Source organism: Cupressus sempervirens, chromosome 8 (genome assembly GCF_028749045.1).
Source record: "Cupressus sempervirens isolate cs-2001-9-10 chromosome 8, ASM2874904v1, whole genome shotgun sequence".
In the NCBI taxonomy this organism is placed as follows: Eukaryota; Viridiplantae; Streptophyta; class Pinopsida; order Cupressales; family Cupressaceae; genus Cupressus; species Cupressus sempervirens.
The window spans coordinates 436,287,067-436,293,098 of record NC_143125.1 but is presented as its reverse complement, the minus strand read 5'-3'; positions in this window follow the sequence as shown (position 1 = coordinate 436,293,098).

The window sequence follows — 6,032 nt, the reverse complement described above, 5'->3', positions numbered from 1 at the left end:
TGATGCCAAAGACACATTTCTTGGGGTTGAGCATGAGATAGTACTTAGCTAGCTGGTCAAATACTTCCTCAAGATGAGACAAGTGATCAAGGGCATTAATAGACTTGACTAGAATATGATCCACATAATCTTAAAGAGTTGTGTGGATAAGATCATGGAAGATGAGGATCATTGCTTGTTGATAGGTTGCCTCGACATTTTTCAACCCAAATGGCATCATGTTATAATATTAGATCCCCCAAGGGGTGGTAAATGATGTATTATGTTGATTTGCCTCTACTATCTAAATGTGATTTTACCTAGAGAAACCATCCATGAGTGATAAGAGCACATGGCCTCTGGTGAGATCAACAATTGTGTCTATATTTGGTAATGAGAAATCATCCTATGGACAAGCCTTGTTAGGATCCCTAAAATCTGTACAAAGCCTTATATCACTATAAGGCTTTATGTTAGGTACCATGTTTGAGATCAAATTTAAGTAGTCAATTGGGTGAATGATCTTTTCATCTAGCAGTTTTTCTAAATCTACTTTAACTAATAAAGCAACTTTAGGATGCATCTTACATAGTTAATGCTTGACTAGTTTATCCTTTGGATCTATGGCCAAGTGGTGCACCACTAAGTTGGGGTCCAACCTTGGCATTTCTTTATAGGACCATGCAAAGTGACCAATATTTTCTCAGTTGACCTCGATGAGAAGTTATGCTTATTCAGGTGGTAGAGATACAACAATATATGTGATCTTTGGTATCTCTATTAAATAGATATTTACCAACCTGGTTTACTTTTTTAGGAATAATGATATTGTAGGCTTGTGATCTTGTGGGAGAAGGATGAAATCTCCATCCTTTGGTGCCTTAGAAAGGCTTTCACCATTGGATGTGTCCTTTATTTTGTTTTCATATTTGAATTATTCAATGGTACTTTAGAAGAGTTATTACTAGGGAATACTTTTTTGTTTCTCTTTTTCTTTTTGTTTTGTTTTCTTTGTTCATTTTTGCAACTAGAGATTTCCTCCTCCCTAAAGTAACCCTTTGAATCCAAATTGTATATATAAGCTGGCCGTGGAGGTTGTTTCTCATGATTTTTTAGCTCCCATAAATCTGAGGAGTGTATGCTTTGTGGAGAAATCATTGACACACATAACACTTGGTTAGTCCAAATCAATGAGTTTGGGATGAACAAGTGGTAATTCTATGAGGTTAATAGAAAGTTCATAGACCATAAAGGTTCCTAAGACAAGTTCATCAAGGAAAATATCATCATAGGATTTCTTTTTGACTTCCTCGGGAATGTTTTCAATCACAATGGGATTGTTTTGGATGTTTATAAATGCATGACCATATTTTTTGGTGCCCCCAATTATAGGGAGTCTGTAACCTAGGGCTTTCCTTTTTTCTTCTTTTTAGGATTTTATAGTCTATCTAATTCCTAACTCTTCATGTCCTAGACCACCTCATTGATAATCCCATTGCTTGATAGCAAGGCAATGTGACTATGGATATTTCTTTTTGAAATATTCAAGGAGTTCTTTACTTTTTGGAGTTGGATATTTGTATAACAATTTGCTAATATCAGGAGTTTTTTTTCTCTTGATTGAGGATCCCATTAGTAAAAATGTGATGTTCCCAAGTTTTGTGAACTAGAGGCTTGTGTCGAGCTTTGGACCCAATAGATTGGGCACCCTCTAGTAAGTGGATAAAACGGTAAAGCACCAATAACAAAAGAATTTGAAAGATTGTATTCTCCACAACCTTGGTAGTTGATCTTAACCATGGAAAGAGTGGAGGCTAAAATTGTGTTTGGATCATGGTAAGTGCCAAAGGAGCTAGCCATGGTTTTGTTAATCTTGATTATAGGCTAATGGTTGGTGTATGAAGCTTCTATCACATTGCAATAGACAAAGGTTTAAGGATTAGCATGGATAGTTATCTCAATGCCATTATGCAAAAAATTGACACACTGGTGATATGTAGATGGAACAACCTTCATGGTGTGAATCCATGGCTAACCAAGGAGTATGTTGTATGGAAGGTTAAGATAAACTACATGAAAAATTGTTTCCTAAGTGGTCATTCCAAATTTGATAGGTAGCATGATAGTTCCTTTAGTGGTCCATTCTAGATTATCATATGCTTTGATAGTGATGACCTCATTAAGGATATCTACCTCAGTGTATCTCACTTGTTTGATGAATTTTGAAGTACATATATTTAAGGCTAATCCATTATCTATCATGACCCATTTGACAATAAAGTGAAAAACCATAACAACTATGTGAAGTGGAAGCATATGATGAGGCTCAATAGATAGGATGTCTAAAGTTTAAAAAGATAATGCATAGGAGGTGGATAGATGGTCTACAAGGTTGCAAAATTTGACAGCATTGATGTCAATAGGGATGTGTGACTCATAAAGGACACTGCCAAGGATCTCTTGATAAAGTGGGATTATGCATAAGAGATCTAAAATTGATATTTGGGATGGCATATTTCCAAGATGTTATACTATGGTCCTGATTGGGGTGGTCCTAATGGATGGGGTCTTGATGGGGTAGATACATATGGTCAAGCTATGTTGAGTCGAGCCCTTCTAGCAGTGACTATGCATTGGGCATCTGGGCCTTTGATGTTTATAAAATTTATAGAAGGTTCAACTTATGATATGCATTTGATCAGGTTTCCATAGTCCAAGTAGGCTGATGTATAGTTCTAAGACTTTTCTCCGTTATCACCTTGTTTGGTTTTTTGGTGGTAGGATTGTTTGCAGGGGCTTTACCTATGTTTTTGTTGTATGGAGTGATTTTTTTTTTGATATGTTAATAGTCTTGCATTTGGTGAGGCTTGTGGCCCCACTATGATCTCTTTTTGATCAATAAGATCTTGGTCATAGTCCTTGAGCTAGATGCATTTAAGGGTGTATGCCCTTTAATGGGATGAAATTTGTAGAACTCATTTTCTTTATGCCAAGATGCTCTAGATTGATTGTATTCTAATGGTTGTGTCTGGGGGTGTCGAATAAGGTTATCCTTGGCCTACTTCTTAAAAATAGCATCAAGGGGTTCATCCAATGAGGTGTATACTCAAGGTTACTTTTGAATGTGTAGTTTTGGTCTAGTTGAGACTATGATAGCATTGGTCTAATTTTGAGGATGTGGATTGTTTTGTATAGGTGGCTGTTCATAAGATTGTTGCTGATAAAATGTGTTGGCTATATTAGATGCTATCTAAACTATATAAACATGTTGAATGTCCATAGCTCCATCAGTAACTATATTTTTATTTTTCTTCTAGTATTGTAGTTTTTCATTATATTAACCTTGATCTTGGGTGTTTTCCTTGTAGATCTTAATGACACCATATTTAATAAGCCTTTATTCAAGGCTCATACCATTTTCATTGATGTCTTTGTAGGTTTGGAGAAAATTCATGACCATATGATGTGCACAACTAGGCTGGCCATTGATGCTCTAGGATAGTGTAAGAAATCTGTATTGTGATAGCTTTCCATCTTTGCAAGTAGTTTGCAATGATTTCTCCTCCCTTTTGTTTGACATTAACTAAGTCAACTATGGATAATTTAGTTTTAACTAGATGAGTGTATTGGGATACAAAGGCCTTTGATAGTTCAGTAAAATTTTTGATGGTGCCATGAGGGATCTGACAAAACTAATTAGGATTAGACCCTCTTAATATTTTAATACATAGACACATGAGAAACATGTCATTGTAAGAAACTTCTTGGCAATTCATATAAAATTCCTTGAAATGTGTAACTAGATCTCCTTTCCCCTATATTTATCAAACTTAGGAACCTCGAAATGTTTAGGAAATGGTGTCATCATTATTGCCTTGTCAAATGGATAAGGGTAGACTATTTCAAATTTAAAAGTTTTGGAATATATCCCATCTTTGAGTGCCTTGAGAGAATTTTTCATCTCTTCCCATTCAAATTTGACTAGTGTTGGTTTTTCTACCCCTAATCCTATTGCCCCCAATTGAGGGTATGTCTTAGATTGTGTAGGTGAATATATCCTGGTTTTGTTGGATGTATTATGGTGGATTAAGTGTGGATTAAATGGTTTTCTGAGAAGGATTTATGGTTTGCTAGGGTAGTGGTTGAATGTATTGTTGCATTTTTTGAGAGGAGGGTTACTGAGGTGGGTAGATGAAGGTTTTCTTCCTAGATAGATAATTTTTTGTTGGTTCTTAGACATAAAACTATTGCGGTGGTAGTTTCTAGAGAAGTGGTGGTAGAAATAATGAGGCTATGTTTTGAGATGGTATATTTGGCATAACATATGGTGGTTGTGCTCCGATTTGAGAAGGAAATCGAGTGGTGATGGATGCCAAATAATTGGTGGAGGGAATCATCCCTATTGCTAGTAGTGGTTGTTTTGGGATTGTTTGGCTACTTTTGAAGGGTTACATAGTGAAGTAGTTAGTGATAGGTGGTATAGGATTGATTGGTGGTGGTATTAGTTGATGTTCTTGAAAAGATAGAAAGAAAGGAGTACTAAATTAAAAGCTTGTGGTGACTCCTTGTATTTTTCCAAAAGCCTAAGGACCAAGTGGAAATGGAGTGGTGGTGTTTCGCATAGACACGAATGGATTTGAAGAAATGAAAGGTTGATTGGTAGGCTCGACTAATGATATTCCCAAAATGGATTGTGTTCCTAATTAGATGTTTGACTAAGATGTGCTAGATGTACTACTAGTGGGTACATTTGAAGTGGAGGAAATACTTTGGGAAGTAGATATAAATGATGAAGTAGTAGAAGCAACAATGTTTGAGATAGGAGGTTATTGAGATATTATGTGGACCAATGTTTGAGCATTGGTGGGTTGATTGTTTGATGGGATAGGGGCACCAAGTTGGGTTGATAGGATATTAGGGTCCATGGGTTCTAGTTATGTTGTTTGGTATCCCTCTTGTGGGATTAAAAAAGGATCATTTGGGTCAAACAGACCAAGGGGTTGTGGCAATATGTCAAACAATGGGTGAGTAGGATCAGATATATCTAGAGGTGGTGGTCTCCCAAAACCAAAAACATTGATGTTATCCCTTGGGAAGTTTTCCATAATGGTTTTTCTATTTTGGTTGGTGATGGCATTAATGATAGTTGCATGCCCTAGTTGGTTCATAAACACATCTATATCTAATGATGAACTTGATTCTTCTGGATTTTGCGGTGGTGGATTATGTGTGACTAAAGACACTGAAGGGTAAGGTTATGCACTAGCTAAACTACTACTAAGATTAGGATCCATGTATTTCTTCTTCCTTTGATTCTTAGAGAGATGCATGGTAGGTGGCATAAAATAATGATGCATCTAAGGATGAAGTGCAAGGCATTTTGGGACAATGAGCACAAGCATATGTTTATGGATGTTGTTGCTAAATGCTCCTAAGGAAAATGACTATGATGGAATGGTTTCCTATGATATAAATCTAATGCCAGATGAGTGGAAATGATTTAATAATATGAAATATAGGAAGCATAATTCTTAGTGATATGTTGTCAATTTAAAAGAGAGAATTTTTTCCCCATGTGTAAGCCTAAGATATTGTGGTGATATCAACCCTAAGGTAAATTGTGACCTTTTGGATCATAAAGATTATCAAGTGTAGAGCCCAACCTTTTGCTCAAGGTGGTGACGGATACAATGAAAAAGATTGATTACCCTAAACAATACTTAGTTTGAGGGATAACCAATATAGTATGATGGATGCAGGATGTAGGGTACACAATTCTCAACAAGGTGACACCATATGTGTAATTGGAATGGGGGTGATGGAGGATTTTTTGATCTATATTTGGTTTGAGTGAATTTGAATACCTAAAGTATACGACCTAAAAGATGATGAATCTATAAAATAATTAAGGTAGGATGATAATCTATACAGAGATCTAATTTTATGAGATGGTAAGTGGAAAGTGTGTGCAAAAGAAGAAGAACATAATCAAAGTGGGTATAGCTAGTGTACTCAATAAGGCTGGTGTTAACTGCACATCTTAGGGTTAAGTT